We start from the raw sequence: 9,661 nt of genomic DNA on the forward strand, positions 1-9,661 counted from the left end.
GCCAAAATATGGCAAGAATCCAGCGGGAACCAGATGGAGGAGTCGCAACAACTCCAAAAACCATCAAAGTTTCATAGAAAAATACAGGCACAGGATGGCTATCGAACAAAGAAAAAATGCCAGAACTTAACCGATTTGAAATGCAAAGGAATACAGGATAAGAATGACTGGTCTCTCCAACAGCCCAATAATAGATGTCAGTAATCATAGGCAAGATATAATGACCAGATAGAGCCAATGAGCGTGAACAATTTTGACTAACATTCAAGATGTGTTTGGCAACATATGGCAATCATGATTGATCAGGAAGACAGATTCATGAGAGCAGAGGAATACAGAATATAATGGCTCATCAGTTAAACAGCCCAATAACATAACTGGAGGCAAGAGATGATCACTGGATACAAGAAGCAGAAACAATTTCCACAAAAAATCAAGATTTGTTTGGAGACAGAGGACAAAGATTATTGCTGAGGCCAGCAGTTCCATGAGAGCCAAGGTTTAAAACCATGGACATGACCTCGCAACAGGTACACAACACAAAATGTCCATATTGCCTGTCCTGGCAGGACATGAGAAGCTCTCAATTTAGTGTCTGCTTCTTTAAGAAGTTAGTCAGTTCAGTGCAGTCAATATTTTTTAATGTTAGAATTGTAGCCACATGAGTGAGAGTAGTACTTATGCATGTGATTAGTTACTCTGATTAATATCAATCAATATCCTATGAGAATGCACATTTGACAAGAATTGCATGATGGGAGAGTGTATCATATTACAGAAATAAAATATACAGGAGATAAAAATATAGATAGAAGTTCCTTACAGCTAATGAACAAGATAAATAATTCAAGCATTACTTGCAACATTGAGCATCCCCTCATCATCATTCCATGTGTAGAAGCATGGAGGCCTTTTTATAGATGTGAATCAGATACTTGCTAACAGCCATAACGTATCATTTTTGGAACCGTCTTTGAAGCTCCAAAGACTTGCCAAAACCACTTTAAAGCTTATCACGCAGCTGAAGAAATGGATCATTGTCTCACAAAGCTGTTGCAACATTGTTCCATCAGGGTCCACAATAGATAAAATACACAATTCATACTATGAGTACAGAACTATAGAGCGCCTGCAAAAGAGCTTTGCAAGCAGAAAATAAAACATCTAATTACTACCTTGAGTTGAACATCCATTCTGATTCCATGAATCTGGACAAATACTTGGCGGATATGAGCATGAAACTTGCAAGCCCCTCTATACACAATTCATGCTATATTACAAAGAAGAAATTGGAATTTGATACAGGAAAACCCAACAGAACTATAGAGTGCCTACAAAAGAGCTTTGTAAACAGAAAAAAGAACATCTAATTACTACCTTCAGTTGAACATCCATCCTGATTTCATGAATTTGGACAGATACTTCTTAGCGGATGTGAGTATGAAACATGTTGAAAGCCTCTTTTGTATCTTTAGTCTTAGTCTTCTTTGAGGCATCGGGAGCCCCAAAAACTTGCCAAAACCTGAGTGTTTCATCTGCTGCAGCTGATGCGACTGTGTACCCATCAGGACTCTGAAGAAGAAAATCAATGGTAAGGATCGTTAGGACAAATTTAAAGGGAAAAAATGGGTGCATGCATAAGTACTCATAAAAAGCATGAATTTTCATACCTGTGCCATATGAAGAACTCTAGCAGTATGCCCTGTAAGTTCGGTAATTTTCACCATGGATGGGTATTTCCATAAGGTTACCTGGTTCTGATTTGGCCCATGCGAACTCAATAGCTAGCGCTCATGTCTATTCCACAGCAATGAACAGACTTGGGAATTGGTGTGGACGGTATTCAGGCAGGCACCTGTTTGAGTGTTCCAAAACTTTATAGAACCGTCTGAACTCCCTCCACCAGATGCCAAAAGATTGTTCTGGAAGGGGCACCATGCCAAGGCCTTGACTGCCGCACAATGTTCATCTAATTGGTGGAAATATTGAGAGGAACGATTATGGGATGCCATGCTCTTGTCCCAAATGTAGAGTAGATTGTCATTTCCCCCACTTGCAAGTTGTTGGCCAGAAGGAGACCATTTCAATCCACAAACCTCCTGGGTATGTCCTTCGTATATTTGAACAATGTGGTCACGGATGCGAACATCATGATTGATTATAATCCCATCCAGCTCTCCTGTGGTGAGAATAGGGCCATTCCAATTTCCAAGCAAGTGCACCAACATGCTCATGATGACCTTTCAAGGCTCTCAGCTGCAATTGTATCATATCAAATTTAGCGATTGCCATTATATTAGAATGAGAAAACCTTGGCAGAGATAAACAAGTTTTATTTACCCTTTTATCAGATTGCGAGTCCCATAAATGTACAACAGAATTATTCAACCCAACGGTAATTTGCCTCCCATCGAGTGCCCAACTAACGCTGGTAACGGGACCCTCTTCTTCATCTGCAATCAGAAGCTGAGATATAGAGCTATCAGAAGCATGCCACAAGTATACAGTGTTGTTCAGGGCTATGGACAAAACATTGGTGGAACTCCAATCCAATAGATTCAAGTAATAATCATCCAGAAGGTCGGGCGCATCCAGGGTTCTATCTGCAGACTTCATCAACATGGATAAGTTAAATTACTAGGCGAAGAAAAAAAAACAAAGGACGATGGTCCTCAGATAGGCATATCCAGTGTACTAATAACAAAAACCCGAAATACTATGTCGTTTATCTGGTGTCCGAAGAGTATATCAATGATTAACAAAAAAAAATGCGATCATGGCTTTGTTTGCAAAGGGGTACTTTTCCTGTACTGAAATGATTTCTAACATTATTCTGTTATAAAAAAATTTAAGAAATTGGAATGGGTGTGGTAGCGATTTCAGCGTTGCAAATGAAAAAGAAAAAAAATCTGTATAACGCATTCCTCCATATGGGATAATGCTGCAATTGCAAATAGGATCAAGGGCTTTGATTCAATAACGAGTAAACATCAATGGTATTCAAGATTTGATTATGGAATATCTAGTGAAAATGACTGTAAAAAAATATGAAATCCCGGCCTACCTGAGGAATATATCTGCGTGCTCTTCTAGAAATAGGGGGATTAGGCAGCACATTTTCTTGTGAAGCCTGGGAAACAGTCGATGGTTTTCCATTGAAAGAAAGAATTCTGCAATTGTTGTCAGTAGATGATTTTGCGTTGAAAGAAAGAATTCTGCAATTGTTGTCAGCAGCACCGGCATTCTTCAATAAAGTGGCTGCCATCTCCTTCTTGTATGCTTTTTTGGAAGGGGAGGGGGAACAGGAGAGGGCATGGGTATCGTCATTGTCATTTTGTTTCTGCGTGATCATGAATCTAGCTACGTCCAAATCGATGGATCCTCTTGCCGGGATAAATCTGTCGCTCTGTGATAGCAAAAATTGTTCGATGGTTAAGCAGGAAGGCTGAATTGGGGGAATGGCCATGCTAAATGGGGGAATGGCATGTTTGCAGCATATATATTATCTGTTAAAAAAAAGGAGAGAATGCATACGTTGTGTTTATTCATTGAAGCACCCTGTTTCTGCAGAGGACAGAGACATCGCTTCCCCGTGGGAGGCCTGTTAGAATTCATTGAACTGCAAGACGATTCCATTACTCCTACTCTAGTAAAATAACCAGACAAAACACAATGTATGACAAACAATCAATGTGCTTAAATTTAAATTCGCAAAACAAAAGAAATCAATAGTTTTTTTCCGGAGAAAATAGAGTTCATAATTTCTATTAAAGAGAAATAATAGAAATTACATGCTGTTGATGCCAAGGCATATGCTGTAGTGTGGTTTTCACCACTGCTCAAAAATTATACAAAATTACATCCAGTATGTGTCACTAGGATACGATGGTTCTGTATCCGTGATAGATAGACAGTGTCTCAACAAAATTTAACCAAAAATAGACAGAGTTGTGGAATATATCCCTCATGCAGTAAAATAAGTATAGAACCGAACTGAACTGTGCTGTTATATACAAAAATAAACATGTAGAGCAAAAATTTAGATGGGGAGGTTGTCCCCCTGTTGGAGGCCATCAATATATGGTCGATGATAGAATCTGTGCATCCCCTCTGGATTGTATTCTTCAATCCGCCAGTCTCCTAGAGGTCGATCCGCCGCTTCTTTCAAGAGCCGGTCAGCAGTTGCATTTCTTTCCCGGATGAGTAGGTGCAGCCTCCGCAGTCTTGGAGCGAGTACGCGGCGGCCCTGGAGTAGATGAAGCCTTCCTTCGAGCAATCTTTTTGGTACTATCACCCGCCTTCTTGGATGGAGCCTCCTGTTGAGTCTGCTCCCCTTCCGTAGGAATATTAGCTCCTGCATTTTGATCCACTGTGGTCTGCTGTCGAGGTCCTTTGGTATCCTCAGAAGTCATCCCCGAATTCAGTGGACAATCCTTATAGAGATGGCCAATTTTATGGCATCTTCGACAGCGGAAGGGAACGCCTTCGTAGTCTAGTAGCTGTTTGCGTGAGACATGGCTGTGGTGCAGGGTGATTTTCTCCACTAATCCCGGTCTGGTGTCCAAGTGGACAAGTATGCGAGCCATTGTCCTGATTCCCGTTTTCTCATACGATCTGTCGTGCTCCAGGTAGGTACCTAGAGTGTCCCCAATTCTCTTAAAAACATACGGGTTCCAAAATTGCCAGGGCAGACCAGGTAGGCGAACCCAGATGGGTCCAGCCCCCAGTTGTTCACGTTCCGGGTCGAAGAGAAGATCCCAACGCTTGAGCATGACTGGTGCTAACTCAATGTGCCAATACTGAGAGAGGATCCATTCGGTGTATTCGGGTCTATGGAAATGTAAGGCGAACCAGCCCCTCGTGAGGACCATGATATCTGGAAGTTCTTTGAGTAAAGTGCCCCAAATCTCCTCCACCCAGAGCTTGAGTCGTTCCACAGAGTAGGTGCGTCCACGGACCCTACCGACCAGGACCTTGCGAGCAGAATCCATCACATCCGGCAGCGGTGCTTCAGGCCCAAAGTTGATGTTGAAGTCCGAATCAGTTGCTCGAAGGCATCTGCCTTTTGTCACCTTCTCTGAGCGCTTTCCAAAAGGATTCTCCTTACATGGATCAGTAGAGCTATGCTGTGCGGATCCAGCGGATCGAACCGGTAGCGGCGGTGTAGTAAAGCAGCCCGAGCGAATCGGAGAGCGAGGAACAGAGCTGGGGCTGTTGGGCCAGCGGCATAAAGGAAACGGAAGGTGATTGAGAGTTTGATGGAGGCGGAGGTGGTGGGGGCTGTGGTAAGAAATCAATAGTTGCAGAGGAATTTGAATTCTAAAAGCTAGGGTTCCTCAAAGAATGAGGATGTCTGGTTCTGCAGAACTTAAAAACACAAAACAAAACAAAACGGTAGTTGCTGATGAATTCCAAGACGTCTGGTTCTCCGAAACGTTAGCGTTCTCTTTGCCCCAGAGCAAAGCTACTGCACAATCACACAAACTATGAATCTTGTGGCATTTGTGTTTCTTGTTCCCTGTTCCCAGCATTTGCATTATTTGCGCTTCACAAGCCAAACATTAATATTTAATAATAATTTTCTAGGGTAATTATTGTTAGAACCTTAATGTGTGAGGGTAATATTTTTTTTGGTTTATATGATTTTTTCAACAAATTTCACCATGTTTTTATTTATTTTTATTAATTTAGGTTTAATATTCAATTTATTGAAAATAATCTTTATATAAAAAGATTGAATTAGTTTGGTATTAGAGTCAAATATAAAATTGTTTTGATTACCTTTCTTTTAAAGCAAAATAAATAAATTAATAACTTAAAATTTAAAAGACATTGGATAAGAGTGTAAGTTTCACGAGTTAAACTATTAATTTTTAAAAACAACTTAAATTTTTTTAAATAAAAATAATAATTAATCCATATTTACTAATGACTATTCTAGTTATATATAAACACCATAATTATAATACATTTTACTCCTTTAAAAATAATATAAATTAATATTTATTCAATTATAATTTATTAAAATTTTATATTAACTTATAATATATTGTGGATTTATATAAAGAGATCGGATGATGTTTAGGGTATGGGCAACAAGGTAAGGGTTTTGGACTCTTGAGTTTGAGGTCATTGATATGGAATGATTACGGTTACAAGTCTAAGCATAGCTTGAGAAAGGTTACCACAATCATCTCTCTCTAATCCAAATGAGAGCAAATGCGTTAGCAAGAAACATTTTAGGAGGATTTTCTAACAAGGTTTATCTACCATGATTCTCTTATTTGGATTTTTCGGATAATTTTATTGTGACATGCTTTTTTTGGAGGCTAGACATTATGGAAGAACACATTGTGGACTATGGCATAGATAGCCCTTATCAAGTCGAAATATTTTGACCACTCCACTCTAAGTCTCGAGGGACACTTGCCAATCTCAAGTCTAATCTAGATGAGAGTGTTAATAACCCTATTAACTCTAGGAAAAATATTGAGGTGGTGATTCCTTTGTTCTATACTGAGACAGATCTCCAAATAGACCATGTAGTACATACATAATTTTTAAGCTTCGAGTGCCTTTCTCCACTACCCTAGGAAATTGAATATCTAGGTCCTTCGGAGTAGAATAGGAAGAAGTTCTCCTAGGAGGTCATTCAAAGAGTGGAATCCAAGCAATGGAGTAAAAGGTTCATTCGTGCTAAAAAACAAAGGTGAAAATGGTGTTAGGGTTGGATGTGTGGATTGAGGAGGTCTTAGACATCTTAGGAAAGACTATAGTGGAGTGTTTCTATGGTAAGATTATCTGGCTAGAATCCCATAAAATATGAATTGAGGATAATTGGGTTTCTTTAATGGATATGCTTTGGTGGCCCATGTTTTAACTAGAGGATGGATGTGTTTTCTTCCACATTTAGACTTAGGCGCAGATAACCTTTCAGGTAAAATTCAAAGTTGGGGGCCATTAGGTCTTGTGGTAGAAAGATGAAGCATAAACTTTGACTCATCAAGGGAACCAATTTTCCACATAAAAAATATGGAACATTTTGTTTGGGCTCCCTCTAGTTTCTTGGTGAAAATAAATCTCGAGTTCAATAGGAAATAAGATCAACAAATTTGTGGAGTTAGAACCAAATTGGGACTCAAAAAATGATAGAATATGGGCATGGACTTAGGTTGAGGTGGACGTGCAAGATGGTTTGTTGGAAGAAATAGAATTGGTCTGCGGATGTAACACCTGTAAGATGACCCCTTCTATATGTTTGTTGATACTTTTATTAGGTTGGTGAACTAGGTTGTGTTGACCCTACGTGCCCATGTATATATATGTGCATATTTGTTTTTTTGGGTCTGTGTGCCTATGCTTATATGTCTTGAAGCTAGAATGCTTGTGTGATTAAGGCCAAAGATATTTTATGTAAAAATGCTAGTGAGACTAGCTATGAATATATGTAATCACACCAATGTTATAATAAAATACACCATGACTGCAAAACACCAGATGAAAAGAGTATGAGGGGGGTATGACTCCATAGTAAGAAAGGTGAGGGTGTGGAATCAAGACATGGTTTGTAACCCATGGCAATAATATTATATTCCAAAAGTGACTTTATGGGCATAACCAAAGCTAAAAAAAAGGGCATGTATAAGCCTAAGTCATGCCCTGATTTTCTATCCTAAGTCCAAAAGTTAATGGAAAAATAAGGCTATGTCAGTTCCCATGTGGTGAGGGTGAGCTCCTTGGTGACATTTGGAAAAATTACTTCATGCATACTTAAGTCATGTTTTCCATGATTGTGGGGTTTCATTCCATAGTTTTGGTCATCATTCAACCATCATCCAAACAACCATTCTCCTTGGTACTTCCCTAGTTTTGTTGAGACTAGTTGAGTATGATCTTAGATATGCATTGAAGCTTATGACTTGTGTAAACTATTGGAAGTTCCTCATTGGAATATGAGGGAAATTCTCCTTTCTCATCTTGGGAAAGGATGGAGCTTGGAGGGGGAACTTGTTGGGTAAGATTTCCGAGTGTGAGGCTTGGGGGGTTCCTAGAAGATCCTTGAGGGTAGTTGGAACTCCTAGAGTTACAGTTCTTTTAGACTTCCCTGATGGACTATGCTAGAAGCCCAAAAAGTGTAGTGGCATAGCCTAAAGGATTACAGTGATAGAGAAGGGGGTGCCTTACCTTGGGTAGTTTAAGCTAGGGGATGTGGGGATGTAGTTAGGGAGGTTATTGGAGTCAGTGCTTGTTTGGTACAAAATATGTATCCGTTGTTGGCTCTAGGTGAGATTTTTTCCCTTGGTAATCATAGCCCAACTCGAAGGTGATCCACTACTAAAATATTTACAACAGTATGGTCTATGGCTAGGTGGAATATTGAGGTTTGTAGCCACTTAGTCGATATTTACAAAGACAAGTGCTCATGTGTCTTGTGTGATATTTAGTTGGTGTAATTATCTTATTAATTATTGTTAACTTATCAATGGGTGGCATTTGATTTATGTGTGCCTAAGTCATTTGCATGATAATGCATATTGTTATACTTGAACATTTATAACATTTATGGAGCATTATTACCTAGTACATCATTTATATTTATGTAGTCGATAGATAATAGATCAAGTATGTAGCTCACAAAAGTTTGATGGTTGGAGGAATCCACATTTATCATTGAGAAGTAGATCCATTAAAACAATCAATGGCAAGTAAACCATATATTTAATTAGTTGACTCAATTGATAATACATATGTGTTTGATGAGTAATGACTTCTCATGTCTAGTCGACTAGTTAGTTATCCTCATCGTTCATTAGGTTAAGTTAACTTTTGGAGACAAATACTAGAGGAAAGAATTAGTACCATACTGCAAATATTCAGATACCATTGTTAATTGAGGTGCCCTATATAGGTAATGGTGGATAGAAGGTGGTGTACCATAAAGTGATAGCAAAGTGTCAATTTCAACATTGAGCCTGCATCAACTAGAGAAAAAGCACAAAGGAAATTCTTAGAATCATAACTGGTTGAAAATGTGTAGAAGCCTAAAATTAGCCAAGTTTTAGATTACCAAGATGCCCATGGAGTGTTGGAGGAAAAATATGGTCAACTATTTCAACTACCTAGTCAATTTGTGCATTATAGTGATCGACTAGCATTATGGTGGTAAATTCCATCGCCATTCGACTGATTCAACTATCAAGTCAAGTCATATTTATATTGGAATAACATAGCCTATTAGTTAGTTCAATCGGATAATAAATTTGTTAGTCGGCGCAATTGATAGTCTATTGGTTAGTTGAATCGAATGATGGCGAACTAGTTAGTTAACTCAATCAGTGGTTGACTAGTTAGTCATCCTGCTAATGGTTGACTGTTTAGTTAGCCCAACCAACAGTCGATTTGTTAGTTACTCAACCAACAATTGACTAGTTCATTAACCAAACCAATGTTTTACTAGAATATTACATTGGTTGTGTTTAATATTATGGTTAAATAACTCTACCATTTGGTCAACTCATGTTTGCAGTTTGTAATACCCCTAGCTTAATCCCCAAATTGTAATGTATATATACAAGTGGCACTCAAGACGATGAGCCATATACTGATAGCTAGGCACTAGTGAGTCAGTTTATGTTGAGGCCAAAGTGTCTATGTGTATAAG

The 9,661-nt window shown here is 38.8% G+C and overlaps 1 pseudogene across 1 annotated transcript; it reads right to left on the reverse strand.

Moving 5' to 3' along the window:
- Positions 1–515: 515 nt before the first annotated feature.
- On the reverse strand, positions 516–3,877 carry LOC149173940 (cell division cycle 20.2, cofactor of APC complex-like; annotated as a pseudogene). The gene is made up of 5 exons (XR_016259162.1): positions 3,535–3,877; positions 3,065–3,406; positions 2,341–2,610; positions 1,671–2,256; positions 516–1,572 (listed from the first exon to the last, which is right to left on the reverse strand). The product of XR_016259162.1 is annotated as a cell division cycle 20.2, cofactor of APC complex-like (transcript).
- Positions 3,878–9,661: the final 5,784 nt, after the last annotated feature.

The sequence above is a fragment of the Pinus tabuliformis genome, chromosome 4_2, assembly GCF_031772625.1.
Source record: "Pinus tabuliformis cultivar Carrire ecotype Pingquan chromosome 4_2, CPIR1, whole genome shotgun sequence".
In the NCBI taxonomy this organism is placed as follows: Eukaryota; Viridiplantae; Streptophyta; class Pinopsida; order Pinales; family Pinaceae; genus Pinus; species Pinus tabuliformis.